Source organism: Phascolarctos cinereus, unplaced genomic scaffold (assembly GCF_003287225.1).
Source record: "Phascolarctos cinereus isolate Bilbo 61053 unplaced genomic scaffold, phaCin_HiC Scaffold_2;HRSCAF=192, whole genome shotgun sequence".
NCBI classification, from domain to species: domain Eukaryota; kingdom Metazoa; phylum Chordata; class Mammalia; order Diprotodontia; family Phascolarctidae; genus Phascolarctos; species Phascolarctos cinereus.
The window spans coordinates 247,317,845-247,339,325 of NW_027555625.1; the positions used below are offsets into that span (position 1 = coordinate 247,317,845).

Sequence of the window (21,481 nt, forward strand, 5' to 3'; positions counted from 1 at the left end):
AGCAATCCTTCACACGGACTGCTGTGACACAATACATTATTTACCTTGTTCCTCGAACTTAATAATTTGTTTTTATACTTTAGACCTAGAGCCTCAGAAGACTTAGAACACAAGAGACTAAAGAATTTGTCAAGTTAGATTGAGGAGACCCAAAAAGTGCCAGGTTTAGAATAGCACATTGCTTAAAATGTTGGGAAAGCAGTTTCTCAACAGGACTTTTGTTTGGTCTTTGAAGAATTTGATTTTGTAGGAAAGTTAAACTGTAGGCACAGGCATATATAGGAAATATGAAAGGTACTCACATCTGGCAAGTCAGATGTGATGACAGATCATTGAATTCCTAATTCCTTGTTGTTGCTGTTGTTCTAACTTCCTGGGTATAATAAGCATAGTTATTTATTACTGAATCCACCTTTAATTTTGACATACAAACCTGAGCTTCCTATTTGTACCTTGTTCACAGACCATGTTAAAACCCACCCGGTGATCCTGGCCTGAAAGAGATCTGGACATCTAAACATAGGTGTCATCTGAAGGAATCAGAGCCAAATGAATTACTCTGTAGGCTCCTCTTAAAATAGCACATGTTACTACAGAAAAGAAAAGAAAAAATCTGAAGTGAGGTGAAGCAGCTGAATAGCCTACACTGGCTTAACTTGATATTGGCTTCATGTAGCAGAAGCATGACACAAGAACAGTGAATGAATGAATGAATGAATGAATGTGTGTATGTGTATACTGGGGAGGGGAGTATCTTAATCTCTGGGGAGAAGAAGGGTAGGAGTATACAGATTGCTCTAATAGGGTCTGGCTCAAGAACTAAGAAATTACCTGGCATGATGAAACTGGAGAGAGTCTTCACTCTTTGTGGCCTATTTGTTGAGCACATGCTAAGGAAAGGTGAGGAATGTACCCAATTCATCCTTTATGTCCCACATGTCCTTCATCAAAATTCAAGTCCTGGCAAAGTGGCCTAAAGCAAAATTTCCTCCCTAAGCTTCAGTTTCCTATCTATAAAATAGGCATAATAATACTTGCCTGATTACACTGGGGTTCTTTGGATCATAAAAGCCTAGTACAGGGGTGAGGAACCTACTGCCTCAAGGCCACTCATGGTTCTCTAGATCCTCAACTGGAGCCCTTTGACTGAATCCAAACTTCACAGAACAAATCCCCCTAATAAAAGGATTTGTTCTATAAAACTTGGACTCAGTGGAAAGACTTCAGCCAAGGACCTAGAAGGCCACATGTGGCCCTGAGGCCGAAGGTTCCCCACCCCTGTCCTAGCATTTAGAGCTGAAAGAGATCTTAGAGGTTATCTAGTAGAACACCATTATTTTGCTGATGAGGAAACTGAGATCTCTAGAGGTTAAGCAGTACCTGGCAGCCAGGTGAAAATGTAGATGGAGTGCTAGGCCTGGAGTCAGGAAGGTCTGAGTTCAAATTTGGCCTTACACACTAACTGTATGACCTGGGTAAATCACTTATCACTGTCTGCCTCAGTTTTTTCAACTGTGAAATGAGGATCGTAATACCATCTACCTTCCAGAGTTGTAGTGAAGATCAAATGAAATAGTATTTGTAAAGCACTTAGCACACTGCCTGGCACTTGTAGGTGCTTAGTAAATGCTTATTCCTTTCTCCTTCCCTTAAGTGACTTGTCCAGTGTCACACAGGATGTAAGGATCAAATGAGATGTGGGATGTTAATGTATCTTAAAGTAGGAAACACTATTCGAATATAAGGGGGAATTATTATTGAGCACTTACTACCTGGGGGGTCCCTAGATGGTATAGAAGTCTATGGAGAAATAGAAGGATAGTATGTGATTGTTGTCCTTGAATGAGGAGAGGAAAATAGACCTATATACCAAAGGTAACTAACATGCCAACATATGAGAAGACCATAATGATTGTTACAGATCATATAAAGACATTAGTATAGATGGAAATAGGGAAATTTTCATGGAGGGGTGGCATTTGAGTTTGATCTTGAAAAATAGTTGAAATTTGAATAGATGAAGAGAGTCAAGAGATGTTCAGGGGACATGGCACAAGTACCTGGCACATTTGGGGGAGGGGGAGAAACCTTTTATTTCATTAGTATGAGAAATCCTTTCACCAGTGTAGATCTGCAACTTTTCTTTTACTTATTAGTCTGATAGTTTTTGTTGTAGTAGTCTTTCCTTCGCATAAATATTCAATAAATGTTCAATGAATGAATGCTTTATTTTATATGTGTTTTGTATATCGCTTGCCATATAGGTGACATGTAATACAGTGGTCATTGAAAGACTATCAAAGAAGCTAATGGAGAGTCACGTGGTGGGTATGAGCATGCTGCACCATGTGAAGTATAAAAAATGTCATCAAGAGATTATACTACAGGAAGAGAAGATGGGCTGATCTCATGGTAAGAGTCAGGGAAGAGAGGTGATTGGCAAGACTACTCCACTGCTACTTTCATGGCGTCAGGAGAGAGTGAGGAAAGCCCCCGTCATATTTGGTGGATTCTCACTGTCAAAGTTACAGGAGAATGTGACTATGAGTCGCACAGGACGGGAAGGCATCGGTGGTTTGGGATCTCTATTATTGGAAGGATCTTCCAAATCTATGAGAGCTCATCAATTTGAATTGATATATTTCGCATATAGGAACTTTCATTTTTGCCTTTATATTCCCAAGATTTAGCACATGGTGTTAAATAATAGACTCATTGTTGATTGAAGTGACAGAAAAATATAGATCTACATGTGAGTAAAGCAAAGGTTCCAACATGTCCAAAATGGAACACATAATTTTCATCCCAAACCCACTCCTCTTCTAGATTTCCCTCATACTGTGTCACCACCATCCTTCTAGTCATCTAGGTTTGCAACCTATCCTCATGAGTTTTTAGTCACAAAAGGAATGTAGGCATAGCACATAAAGGCATATTAGGAAGTTTTATGAGATTGAAAAGAGCTGCATAGGCTGCATAGTGAGATGAAGTCATGTATGGGAATTCTGAAAAGTTGTAAAAGTTAGCAGATGGGAACCCCCCTATGTATAGTGAGTTATTTACTTCTCAGATGCTGGGTACATACTACAGTGCTGTATCTTGTGTTCTGAAATAAGGAAGGCAAATTCTGTATAACCGATTCTTGATTGTACACTCCATCGTTAATTACAATTGAAGTCTAGATTGATTCCTATGCATTTGTGTGCTGGGCTTACCTCCTGTGATGAAAATGGGTTATTTCTCAGTATTTGAAGAGATGGGACATTCTGTTGTTATATGCAACATAGCAAATGTTTGTTTTTTAATTGTGAAAATATAACAATTCAGCAGTTCAAGTCAATAAATACTTATTAATTGAAATTATTTTTGAAATTTTTTTTTAGAATTTCACAATACTCCATGTGATAATTGACAATATTCTAGGGTGTCACTAGTGAGATGTGGTTTCCTCAAGCCATCATCTCATTTTTTGACTCTCTTTCGAAACAAAATTCTTACAAAAAGCTGTCTATACTCATTACCACCATTTACTCATATCTTAATTACTTCTCAGCTTTTTGTAGTCTGGCCTATCATGTAGTCGGAACCTATCATTTAGCTGAAACTATTCTCTCCAAGGTCACTAGCAATCTCTTAATTGCTAAACCCAGTGGCTTTTTTTTTGTCTTTATCCTTTTCAGCCTCATTGTGGCATTTAAGACTCCTTCTGAATTCTCTCTCCTAGATTTTCGTGACACTGCTCTCTTCTGGTTCTCCTTCTGCCTATCTGACTATTCTTTCATTTGCTGAGTTACCATATTTATTTCCCATCCACTTTGTATGGGTGTACCCCAGGGCTCTGTCCTGGGTCCTCTTCTCTCTTTCAACTCTCTTAGTGATTAAGTACTATGTCTATGCAGATGACTCCTAACTCTACATAGCCCGCTCTCATGTCTGCTCTAAGCTCTAGTCTTGCATTATCAACTATCAGCTATATATCTCCATGTAGATAACCCATAGGCCCCTCAAATTCATTACATTTAAAATAAAACATTGTTTTCCCCAATCCTGCCCTCCCCCTACCCCAACAATCTCTCCTCTGATTTGAATTTAAATTCATTCACAGTCTGGCTCTAATTTATGATTCTAGTTGGATGTCACATTGCTCTCCATCACGTAATTAATGTCTGAACCACACAGGCTTTCTTGGTGTTCCTTCCATGGAGGCTTGTCTCCTTCATCTGTGCTTTCATACAAATTATTCCTTGTACCCAAAATCCTCTCTCTCTATACCTCTGCCTCTTAGAATCTTTTGTTTTCTTTAAGGCTCAGTTCAAGTGCCACCTCCTACAGGAAGTTTTTCAAGATTTCATCCCGTTGTTAGCATTTTTCCCACATGCTTTTTGTTTATTTTGTGTGCTTTATATTTAGTTCGGTGTGTACAAGTGGCTTCCATTCAATATAATGGAAGGTCCCTAAGAGCAGGACTGTTTAATTTTTCTTTAGATCTCTCCAACACTTAGCACAGTAGTGGCCACTTCATAAATGTTTGTGGAATTTCACTAATGTGGACAGTTGCCTACTAACAGATCATAAAGCCTCTGCAACTCATCCTGAATTATTCTTGGCCATGTTTTCTTATAAATTATCTATAGAGGAATAGCCCAATTCAATTAAAGTCTTCCTTTGGTTCTTTTACTATCTGAAGTATACCAATGAAGCATTCACTCACATGCTGTCCTTTTATTGACTTCCATTCTGGATACAAAGCCAACCTACTTTCTTTTCAGGTGATAATAATAGTCATATTTTTGACTCCTATAGCACTTTAGCAGATATTTATTGTCTACAAACAATAAACCAAGGGCTGTGTAGGAATTTCTGCTCCCAGGGAGTATGCAGTTTGATTAAGTACAATAGGAAGTTTTGCTTTTAAAGTACTTTTCTTCTTTTGATTATTTTAATTACAGCATTTTAGTTGGCAGAGTGGGAATTATTATTGCCACTTCACAGATGAGGAAAGTTAAGTGATTTACTCAAGGTCTCATAGATATTTATTTAGCAGCAGAATCAAGATTCTTGCTCCAGTGACCTATGTATCCCCTACAGCAATTGTCACATGGTTGGGGATCAATTACCATTTGTCCGAGAGTCATAGGATTTTGTGACTAGAAGAGACTAAAAAAGACCTGCATATAATTCAATGGTTTTTTCCCCCCCGTAACTAAAAAGAAAAGGTATTTTCTCCTGACCAAGTAGCGGAATGGTTGCTATAGGGAAATAATGTGAGTTTTCCTATACCTTTTTCCCAGGAGAGGGGACACATATTAAATATGTCTCATTTTCACACTTCTTAGAGTGGCTGAGTTAGGGTCCGGGGGCCTGGAGCTAAATGGAACTGGAATAAAGCTTGTTCTGAGATTAAGAGTAAAGTCTACTGAGGAGCTGCTAACAAGCTACCAATTTTCACATGGTAGGTAGAATCTCACTTTTCTGAGGGAAAAGATACAAGAAGAAAAAGTAATGCCATATAATGGAATAAATACCATTCTGATGCCGTAATGCTAAAGAAGATAGTTGAAATGTTAGCCAAAAAATAGGCATATGATCCATTTGGTATTATTTTCTTACCAATGATAAAAGTTGAGGGGTATATTGGGGAATATATTGGTGCATGAATTTAGACTGACAGAGTGTGTAAACTGTGATCTGGTATGGTGCTTTTATCATGAGTTCATTCAATTGCTATTACTTGAGGATATTTATACTACTGATCAACATATCTAATATTTAATTCATTTTTAGGTGTTTGAGGTTGGGGGAGGAGAGATGTATTGTATATGTATACACAAGTATACAGATAAATATTCACACACATTTGCAGGTTTTGAATTGTGATTTCTCTGGTTTAAGGAACTGTTAGGAAACTATCTCTGCCAGTTTAACTCTTAAGACTTTTCTGCAACTCAATACCTTAGAGAGTTGCTTGATACCCCAGGAGGTTAAGTGATTTGCCCAGTGCCCACATGTATATGTCACAAGTGGAACTTGGGCTCCCTTGAAGTGGAGTCTTCCTGGCTTCAAGGCCAGCTTTCTATGCCATGCTGCCTGTCATCATCATCATCATCATCATCAATAATAATAACTGATATTTATGCAGCATTTTAGAGTTTATAAAGCACTTTAGATAAAATATTTCATTGGAGTCTTTGGGATTAAAAAAAAGGCCTGGAGATATAACATAGTCTGGTGATTCCTGAGCTAATTTGATTGAGTACATTTTAGTGTTTGGTACATGTTGATGCTATAATGTTGAGCTAGTGTGTGAAATGACCCTGAGATAAAGCAGCTTAGGGAAATTTTGGGGATAAAATAGAGTAAATTGGGATTATTTTCATATAGGAAAGTTACACATATAATAAGTACTTACAACACTTTGATGGGTCTCTGATATAACTGGTATGTGTAATCCCTATACCAATATAGATAGATCATAGCTCCTCCAAGCTCACTTGTCCTGTAAGATTCTTGTTCATATCTGTATGTGCTGCAGGACTTCAGCTCCTTTAATATTTCATGGATACTAGTGAAGCACTTGGGCTTTCTGTTTGCTATTTGTTACTATTACTATCTATCTTGAAGCATGCTTACCTTGTTGCCTTTCCATTGGCGTTTTAGTCACCTGTATTTCTTTAGAAATTCTTTAGGAAATTTTTTAGAAGTTGTGGTATCCATAATTTATTAAGTCATAGCTTCACCAGGAGAATATTGGTGTTAAAATATTTTTGGTACATACAGAATTTCATACTTATTCTTTTAAAGAGGAAAATAACACTAACTTCACCATTTTCTGAGAGAGCCCCTTTCACATTCTCTGGTTTGAGCAGAGAATATTTTGGAAAACCTTGAACTAGTTCATTTACCTGATCAAATGAGATAATGTATTTAGTAGCATAAATTTCAGAGCTAGAAAAGAATAGCCATCTAACTAAACTCTCTCATTTTACAAATGAGGAACCTGGGGCCCAGAGAGGCTCTGTCATGCCCACGTGGCAGAGCTAGGATTTGAAGTTCTCTGACTTTGAGAACTGTTCAATCCTCTATAAATATCAGCTATTTAGTTGTCTTGAGCAGGTCCTAAAGATCTTCAGGAAATCTGATTTTATAGTCACTTTGGTTTGAGGAAGACCATTCCTGCTTAAAAAGATACTTTTCTCACCTTTTCACAACATCTGAAAAAAGTTCCTTTATAGGGGTCAAACTATTCCTAGAAGACTTACACATTGACTTAAATTTATAATAAGCTATAAACATTCACTCTTATAGAACAGGTTTTAAAGGGGAGAGGGATGGAAAAGACAAGAGGCAAATACTGGGCATCTGAAATAGGAAGGAGAGACTGTCTTGGAGAAGAGAAAAAGGAAAAAGACTGAGAGCTCAGAAAACAAAGCAAAGGAGAAAGAAGGTTAGAGTGCTCTAGAGGCTTACTGGATGAGCATTAATAAGCATTTTGTGGCCCATTTGGCTTGGACTTCAGGACTGGCACTTCTTATTGCTCTTTGAGACAGTTAGCCACTGGTTTCAACTCATCCACTGCTCTTTATCCCCAAACCTTCAGAGACTCTGAATGGATAGCCTATCAGAGAAGGAGCTATTCTTTGCATGCGGCAGCAATGACTAAAGCAGTCTCTCCTTGTGAGACAGCTAATGTTTAAGGATGCAGAGGTTAACTATTCTTGATTAACTGAGTACAAAATATATATTCTAGCCCCATTTTTCTATATTTAGTCCCTCCACCCCCTCTAAAACTCCAAAATAGGAGATTGTGAATGTGCCACCCAAGAAACAGTGTAGTATAAATTAAAAAAAAAAGGAGGAGAGGGACATTTTACAAGTCATTTACACTCAGTTTTTTTCAGTAAAATGCGACTATTGAGCTAGGTGGTTTCTAAGGACTCTTTCCAGCTCTGATGATTCTAGGACTCTGTGATACTCAACAATCTTGAAACTATCTCCAACACTTCACTCTCCCTCTTCCCCACCACCGTATCCAACCAATTTTCAGGACTTGCCATTTCAACCTCCACAACATTTTTCTCACCCTAGAATTTTAGAGTCATAGTTTTACAGATGAAAATGACCTCAGAGGCCATCCAATTCAACGCCTCATTTTACAGGTAATATTCTTTGTCCTTCTTGCCACTCACACAGATATCACTCTAGTTCTGGTCCTTTGTCACTTCTCACCAGAACTATTTTCCTCTGTTCCAAAGTTCTATATAGTCTTGTCATATTATTTCCTGTAGTATATTATTCAGACTTTTTGATTTGTTATTTCTGTCAGGAGAACCGTGATCTTCAAGTTATCTCTGCACATCCTTTTTTTAAGGCCAGTTGCTTAAACTTACATGGAATTCATGTGTTCTCTTAATGTTGTTGTATTTCACATCTCTTCTGCCAGTTTCTTCTACTGGTTTTCCAATTTCTTCTACGCTATTATTTGTGTTTTTCTTCTTGGTGAGTTCTTATTTCTGACCAAATTTCATTTTTGATTTCTGCTTTTAACAGTTTTCTCTCCCTTTCTCTGAGCCATCTTGGCATTTCTTGCTGTCCAATGATCTCTCAGGAGGTCACAGGATCCTCTTTTCTCATTGGCAAATTTTGACTTATTTTCCTTGGTAGTATAATACTTATTCAATGTGCTCTGGACTCTTTTTGAGCTTTACTCATTCTTGTTTCTGACTTTATGATCCTCTCTGTTGACTAAGTTTTTATTCAGACTTTCTAAAACTTTTGGTCTTTCAAGTTTTCCTTTTATTTCCAGTCATTTTCCTCTAGTTTCTCTTCCTTCTTTTCTTCCTTCCTTCCTCCTTTCCTTCCTCCCTCCTCCCCTCCCTTTTCCTTCCTTCCTTCCTTTCTGTACCCCTGACCTCCCATGGAGGGAGAGGGGAATGGGTCAACTGCATGGATCTTTGCCAAATAGAAAGGAGAGGGAGGGAGAGGGAAAAAACTGGTTTTGTATACCCTTTTCCCTCAGGGCTGATATTCTTTCCCCCCCCCCCCAAAAAAAAAGCTGTATATCCTTCTCCATCAGTTTCCTGTTCCTGCACCTTACTGGACAGATACTTTCTTCTGGAGTGAGGGGAGGGTTCAGAAACAATCATTTCCATGGGGGTGGAGGGATAGACAACGATCCCTGCAGCATGACCCTGAATCACAAATCTCTGAGTTTGCTTGGACTCACTTAACTGTGAGGGTAGGGGTGGGTGGTGGGTGACGGAATGTACTCTGCATGAGAGCTTTAAGTATTTCAGTTAGTTGATGTTAGTTCATGAGGTTTTAATCTTGTGTAGTGTTTCTGCAATCTTGTATTATATATTTGGCTTTAATTACACATCTGGCACACAATTACTTTTTCTGAGGGCTTTGTGTTGCTGAAAGCAACTAGCTTCTACCAGAACTATTGCAATGCAGTGGAAAGAACACTGGAGGGGACAGAGCCAAGATGGTGGAGTGAAAGCAGTGACTTGCTTGAGCTCTCCCCCAAACCCCTCCAAATACCTATAAAAAATGGCCCTAAACAAATTCTAAAGCAGCAGAACCCACAAAAAGACAGAGTGAAACAAATTTCTAGCCCAAGACAACCTGGATGATTGATCAGAAAGGTATATTGCGCTGGGCTTCTGGAGGAGCACAGTTTGGCGTGGGCGCACAAGCCACAGCAAACCTAGAGCAGGCCTCAGAGGACTGAATCGCAGGAATCTGTGGTGGTTTCCAGACTCCTCAATCCACAAATGCCAAAGACTTAGAAGGTCAGTGGGAAAAGTCTGTTTCTGCAGTGCTGAGAGAGGAACACGGGGTCTCAGATCCAGTTCACTGAGAGCGCGGCCTTGCGGGGGCAGCTGCCTCTTGAGCTTCCAGCCCACAGACTGAGGGAGAATCCAGTGGCTGATCAGAGAGGGATCTCTTTGTTAGTGCTGAGGCAGGAATCTCTTGCTTTGCCCGTGCTTGGATCTGGGTCACAGTTCTGGGTGGAGGTCCTGGGGTGAGGAGGAGCCCTGGCATGGTAGAGCTTGTAGTGGTTGTAGAGAGGAAACCTTCCTCACAGTTCCAGGACAGAAAGGAGTACTTGTGGTCACTAATAGACCAGAGCACAGGCCAGGAAAGGAGTAAACATCTCGCCCCTTGTCATACCACCTCGGAAGAACTAGAAATTTACAGGTCCCTACAAGTATCTCTGAAAACAGCTGCACAAACCCCCAAAGCTTAGGACAGTAAATTCTCCACACTGGAAGCAGACTCTTACCTTAACAAAGAGTTTAAAACTGAAGTAATTGGCCGGGATCATGAGCAAGCAGTGCAAAAAGAGTCAGACTATATTATCTTACTTTGGTGACAAAGAAGATCAAAATATACAACCAGAAGAAGACAACAAAGTCAAAGCTCCTACATCCAAAGCCTCCAAGAAAAATATGAATCAGTCCCAGAGCTTGGAAGAACTCAAAAGGAATTTTGAGAAGCAAGTAAGAGAAATAGAGAAAAAACTGGGAAGAGAAATGAGAGTGATGCAAGAAAATTATGAAAAACAAGTCAGCAGCTTGCTAAAGGAGACCCAAAAAAATACTGAAAAAAATGACACCTTAAAAAATAGCCTAACCCAAATGGCAAAAGAGGTCCAAAAAGCCAATGAGGAGAAGAATGCCCTAAAAAGTAAAATTGGCCAAATGGAAAAGGAAGTCCAAAAGATTACTGAAGAAAATACTTCCTTAAAAATTAGAATAGAGCAATTGGAAGCTAGTGACTTTATGAGAAATCAAGACATGTAAAACAAATCCAAAGAATGAAAAATAGAACAATGTGAAATCTCATGGAAAAACAACTGACCTGGAAAATAGATCCAGGAGAGAGAATTTAAAAATTATTAGACTATCTGAAAGCCATGATCAAAAAAAGAGCCTAGACATCATCTTTCAAGAAATTATCAAGGAAAACTGCCCTGATATGTTAGAACCAGAGGGCAAAATAGAAATGGAAAGAATCCACCGATCTCCTCCTGAAAGAGATCACCAAAGGAAAACTTCTAGGAATATTGTAGCCGAATTCCAGAGTTCCCAGGTCAAGGAGAAAATATTACAAGCTGCCAGAAAGAAACAATTCAAGTATTGTGGAAACACAGTCAGGATAACACAAGATTTAGCAGCTTCTACATTAAAGGACTCCAAGGCATGGAATATAATATTCCGGAGGGCAAAGGAGATAGGATTACAACCAAGAATCACCTACCCAGCAAAACTGAGTATAATCCTTCAGGGGAAAAAATGGTCATTCAGTGAAATAGAGGACTTTCAAGCATTCTTGATGAAAAGACCAAAGCTGCATAGAAAATTTGACTTTCAAATACAAGACTCAAGTAGAACATGAAGATTTAAATAGGAAAGAGAAATCATAAGAGACTTATCAAGGTTGAACTGTTTACATTCCTGCATGGAGAGATGACATTTATAACTCATGAGGCCTTTGTCAGTATTAGGATAGTTGGAGGAAAAAAATTATATGTATGTATGTATGTATAGATAGATAGATAGATAGATAGATAGATAGATAGATAGATAGATAGATAGATAAAGGGCACAGGGTGGGTTGAAGATTAAGGGGTCATATCTGGAGAATAAAATTAAGGGATGAGAGAGGATTATACTTGGAGAAGAAGAAAGGGAGAGGTAGAATGGGATAAATTATCTCAAAAAAAAAACCCAGAAAAGGAAGGAGCACTGGATTTGAACTTAGAGGACCTGGTTTCAAATCTTGGCTGTATCTGTATGATTGGACAAGTCAATTAACTTTTCTGAAAACAAAGTGAAGGAGAGTTTCTCAGGGCCTTGGTTTCCTCATCTGTAAAATGAGGGAGTTGAATTATGTAGTACCATGTAAAAGAATATTCACTCTAGAATCAGGGAACCTGCATTCAAATGTGAGTTCTGACGCTACCTAAGTGACCTCAGTTAAGTCACTTAGACCTCTCTGGGTCCCAGTTTCTTCTTCTGTAAAATGAACCAAGTTGGACTAGATGGCCTCTAAGATTCTTCCAACTCTAGCTCTATGATCCTATAACTAGGTGACCTCTGAAGTCTCTAGATCCAAATCTCTAATCCTGTGATCCCTTCTCTAATCCACCATCCTTTTTCTTGTTCAGCTGTTTCAGTCATGTCCAACTCTGCATGGCCCCTTTTGGGGTTTTCTTGGCACAGACACTGGAATGGTTTGCCATTTCCTTCTCCAGCTCATTTTATAGATGAAGAAACTGAGTCAAACTGGGTTAAGTGACTTGCTCAGGGTCACACAGCTAATAAGTATCTGAGGCTGGATTTGAAAGTCCTGTGCTCACTATGCCACCTTCAACTTCTTCTATTTGGCCTTTAAAGTTCTGTACAAACTGACTCTAGTCTCCAGAAAAATTTCATTTTACTCCTTTCCACTGAAACACACTATGTTCACTGTACATGATATTTCATAAAGGATCATAGGTCTGGAGCTAGAAGGACCTCAGAGGCCATCTAATCCAATTTATTCATTTTAGAGATGAAGAAACTGAGACTCTGATGTTAAGTGACTTGCCCAATGTCACACAGATATTAAATATCAGAGGCAAGTTTTAAATCCGTGTATTCTGATTTAAGAGCCAATGCTCTTTCCACTATACCATGTTATATTCCATTTTCCATGTCTGTTCCTTTGCACAGGCTGTCCTCCATGTCTACAATGCTTTCCCTCCTCACCCCTGCCTTACTTGCAAGCCCTACTACCCTTTCAAGGCTTAGCTCCAGGGCTAACCCCTACAAAAGGCCCTTTCCTGATTGTCTTTCTCCCTCATCCCCATTGTTAGTGCCTTTTCCCTTGCTCCTGAAATTGCTTTGTATTCATTTTGTATTTTCTTATCTGTTCATGTTGTTTCCATCCAGTAGAGTATAAGGTGTTCAAGGGCAGAGGCTGATTCATTTTATCTTCATATCCCTAGCATCTAGTGGAATGCCTGGCACGTAGGCCCTTGATAAATATTTTTTAATTGAATTGAATTAAGCCCTGTTGGCCACAGAGATTTCATGCTCCTTCTGTTATTTGGTCACAGATTGAGGCCCCTCCTGGCTCTTTTTATGCCTTAGACAACAGAACCTTTTCATTCACAACGAATTCCTTTTCTCTGCCATGCCTGAAAAGGGCCTCTCTCTCCCTCTGTCTCCTTGGTAGTAGAGTGATTATGCTTGTGGATAGACTCAGATAGCTCAAGGGCCTTCCCATTAAGACAGGTGACAGTTAGTCATGGTGATGATTATAAACTTTCCTTCCCAGTTTCAATCAAAGGATATGTTATTTCTAGTTTAATTGCATCTAGATGTAAATTGAGAATTACACCTCAGTGCTCCATGCAAATTTAACACCGATTGTGGACTGCAAGAAAATGCTCTCACCATTGATCTGTATTTGCTGAGTATCTAGAGCCCTGTCTTAGGTGCCAATTTCTTGCCCCTTTTAGAAAGATTTAAAGCCGACTCATAGGATTTAAAACTATATGGAATCCTTGCTATTCTAGCAAAGTGTGAGCTTGAGCAGGTCCTAACATGGCCTAGTGGACAAGGCACTGGACTTGGAGGCAGGAAGACTTGGGTTTAATTTCCACCACACTTACTGCCAGTATTGCTATGGGTAAGTCTCTTAACCTTTCTGTGAATCAGTTTTATCTATAAAATGTAGAGATTGGACCAAGATCCCTTCTAGCTCTAAGTCTGTGTTCCTGCCATGTTTTGAGTATGAGCTGAATATTTACCTGTGTGTCTATTTTATTGGTCTTAGCTCCAAGGAATCTCTTCAGAATACTGGTCATCAGTGGAGGAATCTTTTGGCCACAGTGACTAATGAAGACCATCTATTAAGGCATAAAAAGGGGTTGAGATCTTTACAAGTAGATGGAGGCCCCACACTGTCTGAAGTACTCAAGTGAAAAAATTCACCTTTGTTTTCCAGTAATTGCCTGTAGAATTCTGAAAGATGGGTATTTCAAGATCAAAAGAAATATGTGTTTAAAAGAGAAATTATTATTGAGGCATGGGTGAGGCTAAGCTTCTGTTATCTACAACACAAGCTTAAAAAGCCAGAATTTTCCCTCAGCATTAAACAATGCTGTTTGAGATTTTATAAAACATTCCAAGATCCAACCCTCTGGCCATTCATTCATTATTCTTCCATTCCATAAGTCTTTATGAAGGAAGCATTTACTATTTGCAAAGCACTAGGGACTAGAGATACAAAGATGAAAAAAAGAAAGAAGAGGAAAGAAAGAAAGAAAGAGAAATAGTCACTATTCTCAGGGAGCTCACATTGTACTGGAAGGATGCAACATATATGCAAAACATACAAAGTAGTTTTGAGGAGAAAGAGCCTTATGTAGGCTAAGCTGAGCTCCTGAGCTGAACTTTGAAGGGAGCTAAGGATTCTAAAAGGTGGAGAAGAAAGAGAATAACGTTCTGGGAATGAAAGGCACAGGAGTGGGATAATTATCAAAGAAAGATTAATTATTTTCAATATTGTTATAGAGTCAATAATATTTTATTGTATTCTGATCTTTGAAGTTTGGTCAGAAGTGTTTGTTATATACATTGTTGCCCTGGCCAATCAGGGCAAGAATAGATGCCAGCAACTTATCAGTCTTGTTGACAAAGGACCATAAAGTTTTTTTTCTTTGACTTTTTCATGTTATCATATTGACTATAGGGCAGATTGGCTAGATTGCCCATATGTATCCCTATATCATAAAATTTTGAGCCTTTTAGAAGCAAAATATTACTTTTAATCACACCATCAGTATAGCCTATCATTTTTTTTGTACTCAGTCCAAACACTTTATATAAAGCTCTGAATCGCTGCTTTGCTATTTTAAAAGAATGAGTTGGCTACATTTGTATATATGGTAATTCCTAGTTAACCACAAGATTTAAGTAAAAAGATCACTCCATTTTCCCAACTATCCTGAATAAGTAGTTTACTGTATTGTTCTATCTTCCTTTTAAAAAATATTTTGTATGGACAGCTCTGCTATAGATTAATAAGATTGTAATGGCAACTGCCTTAAGTCATCACCTGAATCCTAGCCTTTCTGCAAGGGATTTTATTATGATTTAGCAATGTTATACTTTCTTATCCAGCCCTAATGTCTCTTCAGACCTTCAGACTCACATCTCCAACTGCCCATTAGGCATCTCAAACTAGGTGTTCATAAACATCTTAAACTCAACATGTCCAAAATTGAACTCATCATTTCCACCAAAGACTTTCCTCTTCTGAATTTCCCTATTACTGTCAAAGGCATCACCATCCTCCCAGTCACCCAGGATTGAAACCTAGTTGTCATCTTTGACTTCTCACTCTTACCCCCCCCATATCAAATCTGTTGCTAAGTCTTGTCAATTTTACCTTAATAACATTTCTCATATATGCCTCCCTCTGTTTCTGACATTGTCACCATGTTGGTAAAGGTGCTCATCACCTCACATCTAGACTAATGCAATAGCCTACTGATGAGTTTCCTTGCCACAAGTCTCTCCTTATTCCAGTTTTCCACTCAGCTGTTAAATTAATCTTCCTGAAAGCACAGATGTAACCATACCATGCCCCTTCTCCTTCAGCAAACTCGAGTTGCTCTCTATCACCTCCAAGATCAAATATAAAATCCTCTGTTTGCCATTCAAAGCCCTTCATGACATACTTTTCCTTACCTTTCTAGTCTTCTTACCTTAAATACCCACCTCCCCCCACTTCCCCATCTTTCAGTGACACTGACCTCCCTGGAGTTCCTGGAACATTACACTCATCTCCAGTCTCTGGGCATTTTCATTGGCTCTTCCTCATGCCTGGAATATTCTCCTTCCTCATTCCCTTTGCTTCTCTCCAGTCCCAGCTAAAATTCCATCTTCTACAAAAAGGTTTTCCTGAGCCTCCTTAATGTTAGTGCCTTCCATTTATTGGTTACCTCCAATTTATTCTGCATACTTTTATTTGTATATAGTCGTTTACATATTATCTCTCTCATTAGAGCTCTTTGAAAGCAGGGTCAGTCTTTTGGCTTTCTTTGTGTCTCTAGCATTTAGCCCAGTTCCTTACTACATAGTAGACACTTAATAAGTGCTTATTAACTGAATGACTTTCTGTCTTAAAGAGAACAGTCCCAAAAAAGAAGTATGATGTTGTTGTATGTGCTCCTCTTGGGAATTCAGCTTTGACTCAGTAATGCAGATTTCATATTATACTTTCTTAAGTGAGAGAACTCCTTGTAACTTTGGAGAAATTAGTCAAAATAAAATTATAAGCCCTTACGTTGGAAAAATGGAATTCACCATCTTCACAGACACACACACCCCTCCTCTTCCTCAAACTACTCCTCTTCTCAACTTCCCTGTTTTCTGTCAAGGGTACAGCATCCTTCTATTTATTCATCTTCAAAGCCTCAGAATCATCCTCAGCTCCTTACTCTCTCATTTCACATATTTAATCAGTTTCAATTTTTTGCTAATTCTACATCTGCAGCATCTTGTATATTCTCTCCCTTTTCTCTGCTCACACAGTCATCACCCTGGTTCAGGTCCACATCACCTCTTGTTTAGACTATTGCAGCAGTCTTCTAAATGGTCCTCCATCTCAGTTCCTATCCTTTTCAATACTTCACGCAGCTGCCAAAGGGGTATTTCTAAAGTATAGATCTATTCATGTTACTCTCCTTAATAAACTGTAGTGGCTCCCTAATAGCTCTAGGAAAATCAATTTGTCAATCGTAAGCATTTATGAAAAGTTTAGTATTTTTCTAAATACTGGGCCTAAGCAAAGCAAGTAAGTAACAACTCCTCTGTTTGGCATTTAAAGCCTTTGACAACCTGAATCCAACCTATCCTTGTGTCCCATATACACTCTTCCCCTTCACACATTCAGCAGTTCAGCCAAGTTGGCCTTTTTGCTGCTGCTTGTGTATACCATTCCATCTCCTGTCTCTATTGTCCTTTATTGCCTGGGACTCACTCCTTCCACACTTCTGCATTATATAATCCTGTTTTCTTCAAAGCGCTGCTCAGATATCACCTTCTTCACGAGTCCTTTCATGACAAACCTCCCACCACAGCTTCTCCTGCTTCTTCACCCAATTATTTTATATACCCTTACTTCTATGTATATGTATCATCCTCCTACCCTCACCCCATGGAAGACCCTTTGAGGTGATCATTGTGTCCCCAGAGGTGAGCCCAGTGTCTGGCATATAGTAGTTGTTCAATAAATGTATGCTGATCGATCGTCTCAAGCATAGCATAATATGTAAGTTTTAAAAATAAAGTGAATTTGTATTTTTGAATGAAGAGAAATTTAATGATATAATTAAAACATTTAAAATGTGAGTAAATGTAAATATATTTACAGAGACATATAGTATTTCTTCAGGCTTTGTGGCGTATTGGGCCCTCTTAGAGCCAGGAATACTTGGCTCGTGTTCTGAGTCCTCTGACATATATTAGCTTTGTGATCAAGGGCAAGTCACTTAACCCATAAGTTCCCTAGGCAGCTGCTAAGGATTGTAAGTTCCAGATGAGTTAGTTGGTGATTTGCGTCAGTGGACAGTTTCCATACTAGACAGTTCCCTATAATGATAAAATCACAAATCTGGACACCACTACCACCCCCTCCCAAAAACTTCATCCTCTATTGGTACTTATTGTACTTTCACATCTTGCTGGAATGCCAGAGTGCAGTAAAGAAATGGTTTCAGAGGTAGTTTTTATTTTTCCTTACTTTCACTGATCTTGGGAAAGCCCCTGAAAATTCGAGTTTCTGTGGCAGTTTTGTTTTGTTCTTTAATAGTGGCGGGGAGTTGATATCCTTGTTGAACTTCCAACAGGCCACTCTTAAAGAGTACATACAGTAGCTCCCTCTAGTGGCTTACCCCAACCTTGAAGCAGGACCACCTCTTGGAACAATTACACAGCAGGATGTTTGCAGTTATATAAAAGTTAAGAAAAGAAGTGCTCACATTGAAAGAGAGCTTTTGGATTTATAAAATATTTGTTTGGCTCTATTTTGGCTTCAATTTAGAGATGTAAATACTAGCTTAAAATGTGATTAAAACATTCTCTACTCCAACCTATTTTTTATATTGCTGCCAAGATAATCGAGTTTTTTTTCAGAGATTTGGATGCTCATGTCAGTATTACACTCAAAAAATTTCCCTGGTTTCCTTTCTCTGGCATTCAAGTACCTCCATAAACTTGAGGCACTCTTCCTTTGTCTTATATTGTGATAAAATGGTAAGATAGCCATATCTCATATTGAGAAGCAGCATGGTGTAGTGGGTAGATGTTCAGTAGAGGTTCAGTCCTTAGAGGAAAAACAGGGTTCAAGTCCTTCTTCTGATGTTACAAAGTGTGTGACTGTGGAAAAGTCACTTAACTTCTCAGTACCACCAGGTAAATCTCTAACACTATAAGTTACAGACAAATTGTCCATCTGCATTAGTAGAGAGAGTTTCCACATCAGGAGTTGTTTATATCTTAAAAAAAAAAACAAACAACTCTGAAAACTTTGCAGCTCTGAAAACAAATATCTCATATTCTTCTCCTTTATGCATTCTATAGGCCAGCCCAGTTGATCTACTCTGTGTCCCACAGCCCATGATGTACTTTCACAAATTGGTGTCTTCCTAGCTTGTTCCCTATGAATACTGAAATAGGCAAATATATACAAAGAAGACACAAAATAGCAACCAGATATCAGGATAGTCTTCCTGCAGGAAGGACTTTATGAGAGGAGGAGGAAATGTATCCTAAGAGTGAGGTATAGCTAGGGCAAAGGCAATGGACATAGAATATACAGAGAACAGCAAAGAAGACCAGTCTGGCTTAGAACATAGTTTGGGAAGGAAAGTACTGCATAGGCTTGTGAAGGGCCTTCAAAGCCAAACAGAGGAGTTTATATTTGATCCTGGAGGCTATGTAGCCACTGGAGCTCATTGAGTAGGGAGAGTGACATGAATGGATGTGTGTTTTAAGACTATCGTTTAGACAATTAAACGGAGGATGAGTTAGAGAGGGAGAGAGCCTTGAGACAGGGAGATCAGTTGGGAGGCTATTGCAATAGTTTAGGCAAATGGTAATGTTGTCTTGAGCTAAGGTGGTGGCTGTGTGAGTGGAAAGAGGAGATAAAGGAAATGGATGTTATTGAGGTAGAGGAGGATAAGACTTAGCAACTGATTGGATATGAGAAATGAAGAATGGGTTGTGAAATGGTGAACTTGGGTGACTAGAAATATGGTAGCACCTTAAACAGAAATAGGCAAGTTAGGAAGGAGGGCTTTGGTGAAAATAAAAATAGTTCTATTTTGGACATGTTGAGTTTGAGATAACTTGTGGGACATAAAGACAGGAAAGTCTAATGGCAATTTGTGATGCAGGACTGCAGTTTAAGGGAGAGACAAGAACTGGATATAGAGGTCTCCATGGTACAGTGGAAAGAGCACTGACTCCGGAGTTAGAGGACTTGTGTTCATCTCTGATGCTATCTCAGTGAGCCTGCATAAATCACTTTCAGAGCTTTCATTTCCTCACCTTTAAAATGAGGGAGTTGGATTCCATGGCTTCTTAGGTCCTTTCCGGCTGTAAATATAAGATCACTTGCATAGAGGTGATAGTCAAGCCAGTGGGAAATGAGTGATAATCATAATGAGAGAAAATATAGAAAGAGAAGAGAAAGGCAAGAATGGTTTCATTTTTGTCTTGATATTTCTAGTGCCCAGCATAATACTTAGACACAGCCAGAGTGAGGGTGGGACCTAAAGGATGGATTATCTAGCAAAGAAGACTAAGAAGGGATGAGCACAGAGGTAGAAGAATAACTAGGAGAGAACAATGCCGTGAAAACTTAGAGAGGTGAAAATGTTTTGTAGAAGGGAGTGGTTAACAGTTTCAGATACTATAGAGAGGTCAAGAAGGATGAAAATGGAGAAAAAGATTATTGGATTTTGCAGTTAAGAGATTACTGGTAACCTTAGGGAAAGTAGTTTCACTTGAGTGATAAGGTCAGAAGCCCAGACTGGAAGTGGGTGAGTAGGGAGTGAAAAGTTCAAAATGTGTCTACAATTTTTAGTGGAACTTTAAGTGAAGTTGGAGTGTCTTATACTTTTCAAATTGTCTAAAATTTAGCCATCACCTCAATTAAATTAATTTAAGAGCTGTCACCTAAATGAAATCAAATAAATAGCATTTCTTTCACAGAAATGAAAATTCTTAGAAAAAATGATATGCAGCTATTAATGAACTATTGAAAATTGTCAATTAAAAATGTATTCTTGTGATTAGAAACAGAATAGATGCCAACTAATTGAGGAAAGGCTAAATACTGGTAAATGCAGAAAATATAAAACCTAAAGGTAGCAATTATTTTTTTTTAGAAAGTCTTGTAAAGACAAACAAGTGAAAAATTGTAAGATCTCTGATCAATGCAACGAGCAACCATGATTCCAGAGGACTGATGATGAAATATGCCACCTCCTTGCTTACAGAGATTGTGGTGGGCTCAGGTTACAGAATAAGCCACATATTTTTTGATGTGGCCAATTTGGGAATTTGTTTTTCTTGACAACATATATATTTGTTAAAAGGCCCTTTTAAAATTGGACTGAAGGAGAAAAAAATGCTTTTAATTTAAAAAATAAAATAAAAAATTCATTGCTATAAATTAAGATGTGTATCTTCATTTTCACTCCTTTTGGTGATATGCAGTGTATATCATGTTCCTGTTGTCTGCTTAGCTGAACTTCCTCATAGTAATGATATTCAGCTGTCAGACTGAGCATATTTTGTTTTAGGGTACTTTAAGATTTGAAGTAAAGAAGTTGTCACTTTTCCCCCTAATATAAAATTTTGTGAATAAAAAATGTTTTATTTGTTCTCTATTCAACAGTTACTGAGCACCTACTATCTACAAGGCACCAAAATAGAAACATTAATGTTGTTAATAATTAACATGTTATAAATATGGCCTCCATGACTCCTATAAAGATTTTATCAAATAATTTTGATTATGTGTATTCCCATATGACACTGACTGACCTCCCCATAGCACCTGTTCCTCAGCCCAAATTATAGTCTTGTAGATTATTGGAACATCTCTTAATCCTCCATTTTTATTTGGGGTTTCTGGTACTGCAAATAATAAGAAATAAATTATAACTTGAGTGCTTTGTTCATATTGTAACAAATTATATTTCAGGAAAACATCTTCCTGTATATCCATTCCGATCTCTCTGGCACTGTACATTGTCTTGAAACATTAGGCCTACTTTTGATGGTACCAGAAGTGCCCATCCTCCTTCCTTCTCTTGACTAATCCAAATTCAGTACTTCCTTCAAAACCTTTCTCAAAAACCACCTCCTAGCAACTGTTGTTACTCAGGATACCATGATGATATATCAATAAT

General features: G+C 38.4%; 1 protein-coding gene across 1 annotated transcript in view; it reads left to right on the forward strand.

Annotated features, from left to right (window-relative positions):
- Positions 1-21,481, forward strand: part of SS18L1 (SS18L1 subunit of BAF chromatin remodeling complex) — a 50,862-nt gene that overhangs the window by 3,083 nt on the left and 26,298 nt on the right. The gene's annotated exons all lie outside the window — the stretch shown is intronic.